A 15,639-nucleotide genomic window follows, 5' to 3' on the forward strand; every position below is an offset into this window, starting at 1 on the left:
TTTTTCCAACCATTTTGCACTTTCCTGACTTTTTAAAAATACTTTTCACATTGTTTATCATGAACATGTGTTATTTTGATATCAGTATATTTTTCAAAGTAAAGATTTAAAATTTTTAAAAGTCTTCAAGAAAAATTCTGTACATTATAAATGAAAAATTCCCACTGCTAAAGCTGTCAGGTTAATGAAAAGGTAATATATTTCTGTAAAAAGAAATGATGACTAAGTAATATCTATATTTGTGGGGGGAGGGGAATTAGAAGAGGACTGGTCAACCACCCTTTCAATAAAGTGGAGAATCAAGTTTAAAATTTATAAGACTTTCACAAAATCTCTGAAGAAGCTCAGACCAGAAATTTTAGAAAACTTAAAAAAAAATAAGCAACAATTGAATTTGTTTAAAAACAAACAAAACAAAACAAAGAACCCTCAAACCACAGGAAACAAAGAGCTCCCAGGGGGCAGCACTGGGATTCTCTAAATTAGCATTCTCTTAAAAATATGGGAGAGAAAGTGTATAACAACAAGTACACAGTCACAAATGGCCATGGACTCTTCTGCATGGTTACATGTTGAGATGAAAAACTTCAGGACCAATTCATGATGGCAGTTGCCTCTGGAGAGAGGCATGGCAATGGAACCAGGAAGGAAAAAAGAGAGACATCAGCTTTATCTGAGATGCTAGGGTTTATTTCATAAAGAGGCAAAATTCTTAAAACGCTAACATTTGTTAACCCGAAGTGGAGAGTTTCCATATGGTTGTGTTATTCTCTGGGCTTTTCTACATTTCATCAATTTAAAAAAATAATAGGCAAAGGGCACTGAAAGTAGACAAAGCCAACCAGTGTTGGAAAAACCTGTTAAGTGTGAAACGGCAGGACAAAGGGAGGAAGTGGGTGTGGTTCCTCAGACAAAGGAAAATACCTGCTGGCAAGGAGAAGGGGAGGAACTGGGGCAGTAGGGAAGGACCAGAGACCATCAGAGGCCGAGTCTGCCATACTAAGGAGTTTCAACCTTATCTGAAAACAGAGAGCTAATAAAGCATTTCAGCTAAGAAAGCAATTTTTCTTTGAGATCTCTTGGGATTATTTCAAATGCCTTTCGAAAGCTTGTACTTTTGCATATTTACTTATATCTACATAGTCTGAGTCATGTGATGATTACGGACCACAATATACCTCGCAATTCAAATGACAGGTCGGAACTATGTATCTGTAGCTCGTGTGAAGAACATTTGTCTCATGTAGCACAATGAATGACCTCTAATCATGTTTCTGTATTAAACACCACCATTACTCATTATACCCTAACAGAATCTAATAAATCATAAATTCAACCATGTGGCTTATTGTGTAATAAAAACAAAAAGCACAATGCCTATTATTAGAAAACAAAAAGCTTTTACTCAAAAGGCTAAGTGAATGGGCAGTTAAGTATTAAATAAGCTTCAGCAAACGTAAAATCATAGTTCTAAGAAAAATAACCTCTGTTACGCTCCCAAGACATGGATCTCAATTATGATTTGTGGCCCAGAAAAGAGATCTTGGATTCTTATCAGTCCCCTGAAGTCTGTCATACTTCCTGGCAAACATCTAAAGAAACCCTGAGAACGAGGCTTCAGGCTTCTGACTGATTCTGATCTCTCGGGAAAGTCTTTGTCACTAAGGAAACAAGGGCAGTGCCATTCAAGGAGCCTTTTACAAAGAGGACCCGCGGAACAGACAGGCCAGGACCCCGTGGTTTTGCAGAAGCTGGCAATGGTCATTCCTGCAGACCCCCTGGCTCTGGGTTAGGCCTCTTCAGCCTGCTAACCCTGTCTGCCTTGTCCCGAAGGCAGGGCTGCTGAGGACAGGGTGTGGAGCAGCGCCCTTCCAACTGGTGATCCTCAGGCCCCAGCACTGGCCTCATCACCTCGTATTCATTGAAAGCACATTACTGAGTTCTTGCTGTGATCAGAGGCCCAATATTAGACCCTAGAGGCACAAAAGTAAATAAGACAGTGCCTCTGTCTTGAGTGTACAAACTAGATGAGGAAGTAAGTACATAAAGAAATGACGCAGTTAGTGCTATCATGCAAGTCCATACGAGGTGGTTTGGAAATACTGATGAAGTCACCCTTTTGCAATAGGGCTAGGGGAAACTTTCACATCTGGTGGCTCAGTAAGAATTTATCAGGCAGAAGGGATAGGACGAATAAAGGCATGGAGCTATGAACATATCCAAGTATTGCAGAACATGAATTTGTGACAGCAAGAGATAAGGCCAAAAAGGTCTTCCAGTGCCAGGTTGCAAACGGCCTGCTGGCTCTTGAAAAGGAGTCTGGACTTTCCTAAAGACAGCAAGAAGCTGCTAATGATCAGGCATGTGTTTTAAAAAGTATCTTTTATTTGCCCATTCACCGAATATGTACGAAGCATCTACTTTGTGCAGGCACCACGTTCAGATACATCTGCACCCTAAACTTCTTTCTTCTTATCATTATAAAATAAGACAAATATAAATGGAACGAGCTAGAAAATCTTCTAAGAAATGTTACTACAATGATTAAGAACATGGGCAAGGTCAAGAGCATATAGTGATTTCTACATAACATCTGATCGGGACAATTAGGAGTCTCCCACTTAGAAACTCAAGTAAGACACAAAACAGCATCAAGTTTCACGAAAATCACTGTTGCTTTGTTCACTTAATGTTAAATATCAATTTAAATGAACTTATATGGATGACAAATCCATCATCTATAAAGACAACACTAAAACTTGGATGCTTTATTAGCTCAGATTAACAAAGAACAGGCAGGCATTCCTAGAGAATAAACATAAAAACAGCTTCCAGAAGAGAACATTGGCAGATTAGAGATCGGAAATAGTTCATATGCATTCTTTCATTCATTCAATTTCATTCATTCATTCTTTGATTCATTCTTGGAAGGCATGAGTATTCTCTTGCCCACAATCATGGGCAACAAAATTAGGCTGAAAGGGCTGTTGTCCTAATATAGACTTTACAGCCATGCAGCCAGCCATTATAAGCTAAAACAAGTCTTCACACTCCAAATAATGCATGGGCAGAGACATGACAACCCTGCTTTAGAGCTCTTATTAATTCTTAGCGTAGGATATCAAAATGGGAGGGGGCATATAGGAAGTCGGGAAATGAAAGGTAGGCCAAAGATGACTGAGTGATCTCACTTATTTGTCTGAAGTATTATGAAGTCTCAGATTATTTGACTCATCCAATGAAAACACCCAAACACCTTGTAAAGCCAACGATTTTTAAATTACTCTCTGTTTTGCTTAGTTCCAAACTCCATTTGCTCTGGTATTATCTCCCCATCCACAATGAGCTTCCCTGATAATGCTGTTTTGTTCTTCCAGGCCTTATGCTTTCATCCAAGTCTTTATCTTCATCAACTCACAAATCCTAGGTTCTATAAATCCTTAATTTTCCATTTCTCAAAAAAATTTTCCTTGACCTCTCGGTCTGATTTAAATGCTTCCTCCCCCCCCCCCATCATTGTACCTTGTGCATATGTATACCACAACATTATCACCTAGTACTGGAGTCCCTCATTCACTCATTTACTCCCTCATGATTGGATTTTCCCAATAGACTGTAAACTCCAGGAGTGCAGAAATGTTGTTTGGTTGGCCTTTGTGCACATCCTAATAAGGACTTGCTGCAAGAAGGAAGGAAAGGAGGAATGGAGGAAGGGGTGAAGGAAAGACAGACTAAAACAAAGTTTTGGATTAAAATTACACCATTCATGTTTTCATTCATTCAACAAATTTTTACTGAGTGCCTACTATGTCTCAAACACCACTCTGGTAGCTGAAGATAAAACAAAGTAGCTGAGGGGGGCAGGTCAAGGAGTAATTCCTGTCCCCATGAAGTTTAATAACGTGGAGTGACAGCTAGTCACAAATAAGCTACGCAATGTATCAGACGAAAGAAGTGGTGAACCATGAAGCTGAGAAGGTGGACAAGCTGAAAAGGTAGAGGAGGGGTTTGCGGTGAAAACCAAACTACCATGCTTCCCAGTCAATGTCTCACCATCAATCTTTATTATTTTTATTTCCCTTCTTATAAAGAATTCATGCTTTCCTTCTTCAACATCCCTTCCAATGGCAATTCTTTTAAAGCTCATAATTCTCAAATCATTTTTTTTAACCTCAGTCTTTTTTTCTGATGCCCAACATCAATTGGGCTATAAATCTGTCACATACTACTACTAGTTTAGGCCTCTCCGAGTTATAACCCATGTGGTCCAGCCAAGATACAGAGATTCCCAAAAATGCTTTCATCATATCCCAGCTGGAATCTCTTAATTCATTATTTTCAGGTCTAGCCAGTACCTCCTCTGAGCACTTGCTGTACAGGAATAACTAGGTCACAATTGTGTTCTCAAGATTTGAGTCCCAAATTACAATTCTCCCATGATAAAGGAATCTGTGTACAAATTTATGTGAACCAAGGTTTTTCCTTTCTCAAGCCAACTAATATTTTGTCCTGAGTAACTTGAGTTTTTGAGAAACTCAGTTCTTGAGATTAAAAAAGTATTTTAGGTTTACAAACCACTGATTAATTCCAAGGAAATACTCAAACATCTGCTACCACACTTTCCTGGCCCACGTAAATTAATCTTTATTTTTTTCCCCCATTTTATCCATTGTAATACATTCTGGCATTTTCACAATAAGAATGCAATCAGGAAACAGATGAACTAGGATCTTAAATAAACAGAGCCTGTTCTTTCTTGAATTAAGTGGTCTAAAGAATGCTCATTGCTCTCCCCTTCCCTGGGAGATTAGTCAACAACTTGTGATTACTCAACAGTGTCATTTTTACTTTTATATTTCATATGTTTGTGACTCTCCATAATGCATGAATTAATTAATGAAAGTTAGGAAGTGAATTGCTAATACAGCATGATCATCCTGTTTGCAACCCCTTCCCGTAAGGTCCAAGGTGGCATACATCCATAAGATTTGTATATTTATGAATGTATTTTGTTGTAGAAGCAGTCTTCAGTTGGCACGAAAGGACTGATTTGTGTAGCTTAACAATTCAATTCAAAAAGAAATTAAGCTGTTACTACATACTTGTTACTAAAATAATATTGCTCTTTATACCAACAAACAATCTTGGAACACACTATCTACAAAAAAAATAAAAACTTGAAGGTTAGAATGTTTATTTTGGGCCAGGAATGGGGTTGGGGAATCAAAAGTGATTCTGTATTTGAGAAAGTGATTCAAGTATTTGAGAAGAAAAAATATTTTAAAATCAAAACTTCTAAGGTTGGCAAATGGTTCAAATTCATTTTCAGCTCATTCATTAAAAAGAGAAAACATAAGGAAGAAAATTCCAATCTCCAAGGTAAGGAGCACAGGGTACCTACCTACCTCCACATGCATGCTCAAAAAGTATGTGCGCAGGGTAATGACTGAAAGTTATGGAAAAGACAATACTTTTGCTGGTAATGTTGTTTTTCAGGCTTCTGTGGAAATACTTCGAACTGGATGGTGTTTGTGGTTTGACATATCCTCTGTTAATGCTCCATTCCTAGACCTGGGCTCTCCAAAGTGCATCCCATGATTTATTTTTAAGTAAACCATGTCAGCTACAAAAATGCATCTCCGACTTGTCAAAGCTTGTCGATACTTTCAGTGACCATGCACCCGGAGGGCAGCAGGGCAAACGCAGTGTGAGGACCAGAGATTTCACTGCCAAGTCCTATTGGGTGTGATGATAAATGCCTGAATGTAGCAATGATGAGAAGCTACTCTTTAAATGTTTGTAATGGATAATTTCCTGGCAAAAATCCATCCTTAAAAATACCATGTTCATCGAATTTAGGAATAATTCCAAGCATTAAGCAAAATATGATTACTGCTAGGTCTGTTGCGTAAATTGAATAATAGGCCCCTCTTTTCTTTTTTACATTATAGTTTCAACTACACACAGTTGAACATATATTTCTATCACCTTCTCAAAAAAGCAGGAAAGGAAAAGAGTTGGTATTTTCATTTCTTTATACTCTATAAAGTCTCAACTTCAGAGAAGCTAGCTTTCTATAACCTGTGGACGTCTGGAAGAGCTCAGGACTCGGAAGAACAATGAGGAGAATACTTTTAGCAATCTTCTGCCTTAGATGTGAGTTCTTTGAAGTAATCTGTAAGTCTTATTTCAGTCTATATCAATCTAGAGAAGCATGATGTAAGGTAAAAGCACACTGTGCTTTATCAGTTCACCAACTGCTAAAGGGAGCAAAATATGCATAAGTTATAAATCAGGCTCCTACATCCTCGGAAGTGCTCCTACTCAATGAATACCTCTTCCATATTTAATCAGACCCATACACACTGAGAGTCAATCCACCCAAAGTGTCCTAAGTAAGTAGGGTATATATCTTTTTTGGCAACCATTAAAACTAAGAGAATTATCATTATTATTAATTTCCCAAAGTCAAAAAAGGAGCCCATTAAATAAATTATTTATTTATTCTAAAATCAGTTAGTCTTATATTAAGACCAATGTGATTTTATTATATGAAATAAATTCATGAAAGATAACAGGGGGAAAAGAGCCCAAATATTAAGAGTCCAAGGATAAATTTGTGATGGATAAAGGAACAAGTTCTTGTTTCTCAAGACAGCAATTGGCCTGCCCTGAAATTTCTTTGACATATTTTGGATGAGAATACATGCTGAGATAGCATATCATGCTAGCATTTTATACTTATATAGTGAAAAGGAATTTTGTGAAATATGTTTAATATTGTATAATTAGCAGTTTGAAGAATAAATATGAGTCAGTCGATAGATACAAAATGTAAATTTTGAAATTGAAGAGATAGATTATGACATTTCTGTTCCTTTCTTTCTCCCTTTTTTTTTACAGTTACTGACGTTAAGAAAGAAAGCCTGAAACATCCACCCTTCTTGTTATTTCTCAATCCAACATCTTAGTTTAATTTTCTTTTTCTTCCTCTCCAGTTTTCTCCGTTGCTTTCCAGCCAACAGATCCTCATACCTACCCATACCGTGACGCTATCAGAGAAGAACATACAGCCAGTATGCACGCACCATGGATAAAAGAAAACAAAGAGTCTCTTGGACCATTAGTTCCTGAAAAGCTAACAAACGTGACATTTGTATTTCTTGAGGCAATTGAAACGCATCTGTTAAAAGTCTGCAGTCTCCTAGCATCATGACACATGAAATATATCCCCTGCCCTTTGGAGCTCAATCAATCCATCAGTCTCTCTCTCTCAGCCTCTTCTTGGAAATTCCACATTCTATCCCCCTCTGACATGAGCTTTTCAGGGTTTCTGAGATGCTTCGCATAGCATTATACACTGCCCCAACTACACTCCATAAATTGGCCCCTCTATGGGACTTGGCGAGATAATGCTCAGCACATGGAAGACAGAGAACCCTAGAGTCAAGAGACAGCATTGGGTTTTTTTGAGCAACCACAGTGAGGCATGGGAAAAAAGAAACAAAATCTACTTAAACCATTCCAATGATACTAGACTATGCCAAAAGCCTCACACTCAAATTTGAATTTCTTCAGAAAGCCAGATGTCCTTGTGACCAAATGTTTCTCAGGGAGAGAAAATTGATAGCATATTAATCAATGTCACTCCAGGCTACCCAAAGCAATCCATTTTAATTCTTTTCATTCTTATCCCCCTATTTTTAGCCACAGATAAGCTACAGTTACTATTTTGTAGTGAAACTAAAGCCAATTATAATTTCATAATCAAGTATTGTGGGTCAGAGGGGTAGGAAACTACCCACTGAAACAGTGAATAGAAGAACTGCACGTACAGCGTGGCAGACAAGAATCACACACCAACTCCAACTCAACTTGAACTTGCAGTCATTGAGTAACTCAGGCAGATTTAGCTCTAAACATCATTACAGCGATGCACCAGCAAATCATGTGGTCCACTCTGACCTCAGTCCTGTTACTAGAAGTGATAGGCTGCACCCAGTGTTAGATCCATTCTTTTATGCAACAAATATTGATCTACTATGCATCAGGCACTGTTCTAGGCACTGTGACAAAACAGGCAAAAATCCTTGTTCTCATAGAGCTCATGATCTAGACTAATTTTTCTACTCTAAATTGCTAGGCATTTTTATAAGAGTGAAACTGCAAATCTCTTGAGATGTGCATCAAGAAAGCAAATTGCGGCCGGCCGAGTGGCGCATTGGTTAACAGTTGGCTTGGGACGCCAGCTCTGAGCAGCAGGGCCCTGGTTCAGATCCCACATGTGGACCAGTGATGCTGCGCCCTTTACAGCTAAGATGGTGAACAACAGCTCAACCTGGAGCTGGGCTGCTGTGTCGCCTGTGACGGCATAGGCTGCAGTGGGACTGGCTGGCAGCTGGCATGAGCTGGTATGAGCTGCTGTGTGCTGCTGTGAGCCACCGTGAGCAGCCGTCCAATGGCTGGTGAGAGACTGCCTCACCCGGGAAGAGCGCAATGATAATACCAACATGGGCCAGTGAAGTGACACCCTCCACAACTAGACTGAAGAACAAAAACGATAGTAACTTGTCTGTTCCCCTTCCCCTATTCCCCAATGCTGTTCTCCTCCCCCAATTCCCCAATAAAAATCTTTAAAAAAGGAAAAAAGAAAACAAACTGATCACAAAAGAAACCCAATTCTCAGCCCTTCCTTGAACACACATGCCAGTACACTTTCTCTGACTTTACACTTACAGAAATTACAGCAGAAGGGTGTCCTGGGCAGAGTGACACAGCAGTGGTACATTCATTCAGACATCCAGATTCTCAGTGCCTGTGTGTTTTCAGGTTCCATAGAATGACATTCTCTTCCTATGCTAGTCACAGTTCACTTTCAGCTAAGCTCCCACATCCATCAGTATATTCATCACAGCCTGGGCAAAAGAGTTTTCATCATACAACATCCACTTATAATTAAAGGCAAGCTCTACCCCAACAAATTCGATCCAAAAGATTTGCCTCATCACCTAAAATTTAGAATTTTAAAACTTGATCTAGAGACTGAGAGACAGAAAATGGAAGTAGTCCAGTGTTAGCAGCCCAGCTGAGAATCAAAGGGGTGTGTGAGGTGGAGAAGAACAAAATTAGAACTAAAATAAAAGAGATAATTATAGCTAAAAGTAATGCTAGAGATGATTGTAGCTCGAAAAGCCAGGCAAATATCTGCTGGAGAATATGGATGCACCACAGTCTGGGCTGAGTTAGAAAACATCGATCTCATTCTTAGCTACCTGAAGAAGAGACACAGAAGGTCCTTTCAAGCTCAGTTTCCTTAGCTATAAAATATGATATTCTCTCAAGATTCCAAGGGCCAACTGAGACAGTGTGTATGTCTATTAAGTACTGCATAGACGGAAGGGATCACATAACTTTGGCTTCTCTAAGGTATTAACACGTCACAGAATTCATTTGGTCATATTTGAAACTGTTCACGGTTTTAAAAGGTCAAGGGGAAAGCTATCCATTAAAAATAGAGATGGTAGGTCACTCATTTCTTGAGTTACAAGAAATTCAAGAAATAGATTGTGGCTAAAAACTATCCATTTAGCTTTTTCTTCTGGTTTTTGCAGCGTGAGGCAACATGGACATCAAAGACTCCCATGACACCCTGTAGAAGGCAGTGCAGGAAGTCCTGTATGGAAACCAGTGACAGCGCCGGAAGTTTTTGGAGCTGAGCTGCAGATCAGCTTGAAGAACTACGACTCTCAGAAGGACAAATGCTTCTCGGGCACTGTCAAGCTTAAGTCCACTCCCTGCCCCAAGTTCTCTGTATGTGTTCTGGGGGACCAGCAGCAATGTGACGAGGTCAAGGCTGTGGATATCCCCCACGTGGACATCGAGGCGCTGAAGAAACTCAAGAACCAGAAACTGGTCAAAAAGCTAGCCAGAAAGCATGATGCTTTTTTAGCTTCAGAGTCTCTGATCAAACAGGCCCCACACATCCTGGGCCCAGGCCTGAATAAGCCTGGCAAGTTCCCTTCCTTGCTGAGCCACAATGAGAACGTGGTGGCCAAAGTTGATGAAGTGAAATCCGCCATCAAGTTCCAGTGAAGAAGCTGCTGTGTCTGGCAGTGGCCGTTGGCCACGTGAAAATGACAGATGATGAGCTTGTGTACAAAAGCCACTTAGCTGCCAATTTCCTGGTGTCATTGCTCAAAAAGAACTGGCAGAACATTGGGACTTTATAGATCAAGAGCACCATGAAAAAGCCCCAGCACCTGTACTAAGGCAGAGCTTAATAAACCATTGTGTTACCATTAAACAAACAAACAAACAAAAAACTATCCATTTATTCATCTAGTCAACAAACACTAAGCTATTAGGTGCTCAACATTGCAGATAAAATGGAGAGCAGGACAGATACAGTCCTTCCCCTTATGAACAGAAAAGTACTAAAAACCCTAGCAAAAACCACCAATGTGTCATTCTTCTATAAAGCCACAGCATGCAGCATGATTTCATGCATTGTGCACAGCAGGCCTCCAATAATATTTGCTGTTTAATTTTCAAGATATATTAGACACAGTAAGAATTTATGCTTCCAAAGCCCATAGAACCACATGGTATTATAAAAAAAAAACACACAAAAAAACGACGTGACCAAACACTATGTTGCTAGGTGGTTGTTGTTATTGTTCACATAAACCATTACAAATGTATCCAGTGACTGAGGTGGTGGCCATGACTTGTCCAAATAGCAAATGATTTATTGATACCAGAATTGCTATTATGACATCCAAAGGCATTCCCTGAGGACAAGTCTGCATGCGTCCACTCAAAAGCATGCATTATCTCAAAATGCTTAATGCCTAAATAAACCATTTTTTATGATGTACTTATTTTATGTATTTTAAGGGCATCTAAGTTCCAGTTTAGTCACTTTCCTAGAGAAAAGCTAGGGGTCAGAGTCCCTATACTTCCACATGGTTTAGAGGAAAACCAATCTAAGTAACAAAAGAGTCCTCTGGGTTTGAAGGGCATTGGAAACCAACAGGAAGGGCTGTCCCATCTCAACTGGCTCAGTACTTGAGGACTCTACAACAGATTCTCACAGACAACCTGAGCCATCAGGCTTCCGATGTGCTGTAAAAAACTCTACAGTGCTCCCATCATTCCCCACTGTGAGTGTCATGGCGCCATTGCACTTGTAATTTCCTGCGTGCAGTGCTCCCCTGCGTGCTGGTCCTCCTGACCACGGCTCCCACCTCAAGTCCCATCACTCTCCCTCACTGTCTGAACTCGGTGCCTCAAGTCTTCCTTTCATTACTTCAAATCCTTGGATCATGTTAGGACCTTTACACATATTCTTCCTTCTACCTAGGAAGCTTTCCCGCACTCTGCACATGGCTGGCAACTTCTCATCCCTTCAGAGAACACCCCTGACCATGGGTTCACATGAGATGTTACTCTCCGCCCTCAGACCCTCTATTTTCCTTCAGGGCCTTCACCACGTTGGTATTAGGTGTTTCTGTGTTTTCTTATTTAATCTCTGCTTCCCCTACTAGAATGTGACTCCAGAAGGTAGGGGGAGGAAGTGTGTGTTTTCATGTGCTATTATACACCTTCTGTCATTAGCACAGTGCCTGGGAAGTGGTGGGTGCATGATGGATAAACTCACATCTCTTCTTCTTAGAGCAATTTCTTTTCAGCTTAATAGCATACCTTTTTCTGGATACATTTAATAAGACTGAACTTTAATGAGCGAGGTTTGAAATTGGTAGGTTTAAAATACCCCAACATTTTGGATTTTCTGGCTTTAGTCCTCTGGGACTAGCACTTTTAGTCCTTTTTACAAAGGTTGCTTAAAAACTGGTATGTGGATTCTACAAGTAAAAGCATCTCCCTACACACCCCTAACCTGACTATGCCATATTTGTAGACTCAAGTTCTCATACCAACCTAGAAAGCTGCATACATACTTTATACAGGTATTCACTTTATTTTGATGATGGATAAGTTTCTATTATCTCCTGTCACCTTGCAGCTGCCGACTCGAATGCTCCTGCGCACTAATCCTTTGAAGTCATAAGGAAGTGTCTTGGAATGTTGAGACCCGAGGGAATGGTCTCGGTAAAACTTCCTTCCTTATCCGGTGGTCTCAGCTGAGACCATCCAAGGGATCAAATGGAAGTGTGAAAGCACAACTCGATGCTTGACCACAAAGAGTTTCGGTGAAGCAGCTGCTGGTCTAATCGAATCAATTAGCAGGGTATAGATATTCAAATGGACTTCTTTGTGACAGTTGTAAATAAAACTTATTCACCCGCTAGTATCAGGGCTCGCTCTCTGGGTCTGCAGAGACCAGACCCCTGGCCTCGCAGAAACTTGTGAAGAAACAGACTCTTGTGATTTCTTAACCCTTCGCCACCCCTCCTCAATCCCCCCAGTCCTTGTCAAGTGGGACGTGATAATCTCCCACTGATTTTAGAATGCCACGTTTCTAAAACAACTGAGTACTTTTACCTTTCATTGCTGGTCTTTTCTGAACACACAAGTTCTGTATCTCTGTTTAGGGCAGTATAAGTAAACAAAACCTTTTAGTAATCTTTGGTTAGTTGTTGTGACAACAAATGGTTTTCAGGGGTACAGTCACTCACCCTTTTATTACTATTTGCACCATTGGAGTTTTAGCCTTAGTTACAATTTCGACAATTGGGTACGTATTAAAGAAAAACACATGGTTGATATGATACCCAAAGAATGTTAGGCTTCATCTGAATACGAGATCCAAAAAAATATGTTGTTCCAGTAAAAACAATAAGAGCTCTAAGTGTAAAACATAGTCACAATGTGGCCTGTAAGTTTGGTGATAGTTGAAAGTTTCATGATACTGTTTATAAAACATAACTTTCAACCAAAATTACTCTCAATTTCACGAGAATGAGAATGTTAAAAGCAAATATTTATTCAACATGTATTGTGTATGTGCCATGCTCCATAGTAAGCACATTGTGTATTATCTCATTCAATCTTCTCAACAATCTCACTAAATAGGTAACTATTATTATCCCCGTTGCACAGATTAGGAAACGGGCTGAGAGACGCGCAGTAACTTCTTACAGCCCCACAGCCAACAAATGGCAGGATTTTCTTCAGAGTCTGAGTTCTTAACCAGTTTTCTAGGAATGGCCAGACCACTTAAAAGAACACAACACCTTCTAATTAGGCATTTTAATTAAAACATTAAAATTATTGTCATGTGATATTGACAAGTTAGGATGAGGACTCCTTTGGTATAAAAGTTAGTCTTGAAAACAATTTCCCTATCATTTCCTCCCATTCATAAAAAATAAAGAATAACAACCCAGGAGTCATGACAACAGGGAGCCCTGGGCCCATTTCAGGTTGACTCAGTAAAGGGCCGTAATGACTTCTCAGAATGCCTTTTGTTTTGTTTTATGATAGCTGTGCAGCTTGGCAGTGTGGAGAAAGAAATGAAGTCTAAATAAGGTCTGAAAAGAAATAGCTCTCATTCCGAATTATGCTATTTTTAAAAAATTAGAGAATTTTATATGGCTTCAGTGTTGTTTCCCTCTAAGAGGGCAATTCACACTTCTATTACACACTGCTTTGCAAAGCAAGTTTCATGTCATTAAGATGCGTATATGCCTCTGCTTTTTATTTTTCCCCTAATACAGTAAGAAAGTTCCCAAATATCCCCAGCTTTGCAAGTGATGCTTACAAGTCATTATACAATGAGTGAATCAAAATTTACTTCTGGAGGGTCGTGGCTTTGCCTTTGTCTTTTAAAGTTCACTAGTTTTCACTTAAAGAACATATCACTGGAATCCCTAACAAAATATGAAGTTTTTCATTGGGGCTTTAGGGAAGAAATGATCCTTAAGAACTAATGCATATTTATTAAAAAAATTTTTTTTCAATTTGGGTAAAATTTGCCCCTGAAACTGCAAGCTTTCTTTTGGCCTGGTTGAGTGTCCTACACCAGTGAAGGTCAACAATGTCTCCTATGAGAAGGCAAGCAAGAGGATAAACGCTCTCCAGGGACAAAGAGAGAAATGGGCCTATTTTGTGAATTGTACCATTGGAACAATCTTTATTTCCTGAGGAAACAAATACCCCAATCTATTGTTTACTTATAAAGCTCTTCTGAAGCAGTTCAGAGAGAAGGGATTGCTGCTGAGGGAATATGGAAGGAAAGTTGGAGACCATTTCCTTTCTCATGTTCCACAGAATTCACTTCCCACACATTTCAATTATCAATATCTATACTCATATTTCTATATGAAATACAGATGTATTTGTGGGTACTGTTGTTCAAAGTACCTTTTTAGAAAATGTTACATTAAACAAATATGTTTAACATTTAAATACATCTCTCATCAGCTTCAAGATCACAACTTCAAGATTACAAGTTAAATTAAGTATATCAACAAAGATTTCATAAGACCTATTCTCTTCACAGCACTGGGCTTGGTAGTCAATGACACAGAAGAAGTATCAGACATAGTTTTTGTTCTTTGGTCTATGGGAAGCACAAAGTCTGGCTAGAAGGCTATATATAAAGCAGTATTTTATTAGCCCCCAAACTAGAACTTGACGAGTCAAGTTTATAATTCCCAGATCATGGGGTCTGATAGGCTAAATTTACTTTGTAAAGAAAATACTGAAAAAAAATATTCATATATATTTACAAATATATTCATATTTGTGTATATACATATATTTATGTTTTGAAATTAATAGGTCATTTGTGCCTCATTTGTTGAAGAAAATGTCTTTAAGAAAACTTAAAATTTTATAACTTCCTTATAAGATGTCCTAAAAGCTACAAATGAGGATTCTAGATGTTTTTATGTAGATATAAGTATTTCAACACAAGAATCAATAAATGTACATGGAAAAAAATTTTTTGACAAGGTAAGTATGTTCATTCCTTGCCTCTTAGTAAACAGCATTAAAAACCATCATCCCCAAAGACAAGAACTGGGTCACCCAATTACTTTAAAATGTAATTAAATGCATGAAAAACAAGAATTCATTAGAGGAACAAAAATGCCAAAATGGCTGTTCCAATCCTTAAAGTAACCGACAAAGGCCAAATGTTTAATACATGCATTGACCAACAAATAGAACTGTGGATTGGGTTCAGGTGGCCAGAGGTGGCGATGTCAGCAGAGTTGCATGGAAATTGATGGCGTTTTTTAGTGGAGCTCCCTCTGGTCGGGAAGGGATTGAGGAAGAACTAAGCCTTAAACCTTACCTTAAAACAAAAGAATTTAACCAACCTAGAAAAGGAAGCTCTAGCACCAAGAATATCTAATACTCCTAATTCTAGTAACTTATACCACCAAGGGGGGCTGATAAGACTCAGATGGCATGCATGCCAACCACAATAAGCCATTGAGAACCAGGAACTTATCACTATTTAATGGGACAGTCCAGCTTCCTTAAGTGATAGTTTAGAATCTAATTTGAGAACCAAACCTCAGGGAATACGTGTTTCATACTGCACTAATTTATGGTCAAATGCATCCTCTTAGGAACACAAAAGGTGAGTTACTACATGATGAAGATCTTCCTCCAAATTCTCTAGACATTCAGGCAAATATTCATCTTCAGATGAGGCTCATATATGGA

The 15,639-nt window shown here is 39.0% G+C and overlaps 1 protein-coding gene and 1 pseudogene across 1 annotated transcript in view; one reads left to right on the plus strand and one right to left on the minus strand.

Annotated features, from left to right (window-relative positions):
- Positions 1-15,639, minus strand: part of FBN1 (fibrillin 1) — a 212,923-nt gene that overhangs the window by 162,728 nt on the left and 34,556 nt on the right. The window lies entirely within an intron of this gene.
- Positions 9,623-10,268, plus strand: LOC109394475 (60S ribosomal protein L10a pseudogene; annotated as a pseudogene).

Source organism: Hipposideros armiger, unplaced genomic scaffold (genome assembly GCF_001890085.2).
Source record: "Hipposideros armiger isolate ML-2016 unplaced genomic scaffold, ASM189008v1 scaffold_12, whole genome shotgun sequence".
In the NCBI taxonomy this organism is placed as follows: domain Eukaryota; kingdom Metazoa; phylum Chordata; class Mammalia; order Chiroptera; family Hipposideridae; genus Hipposideros; species Hipposideros armiger.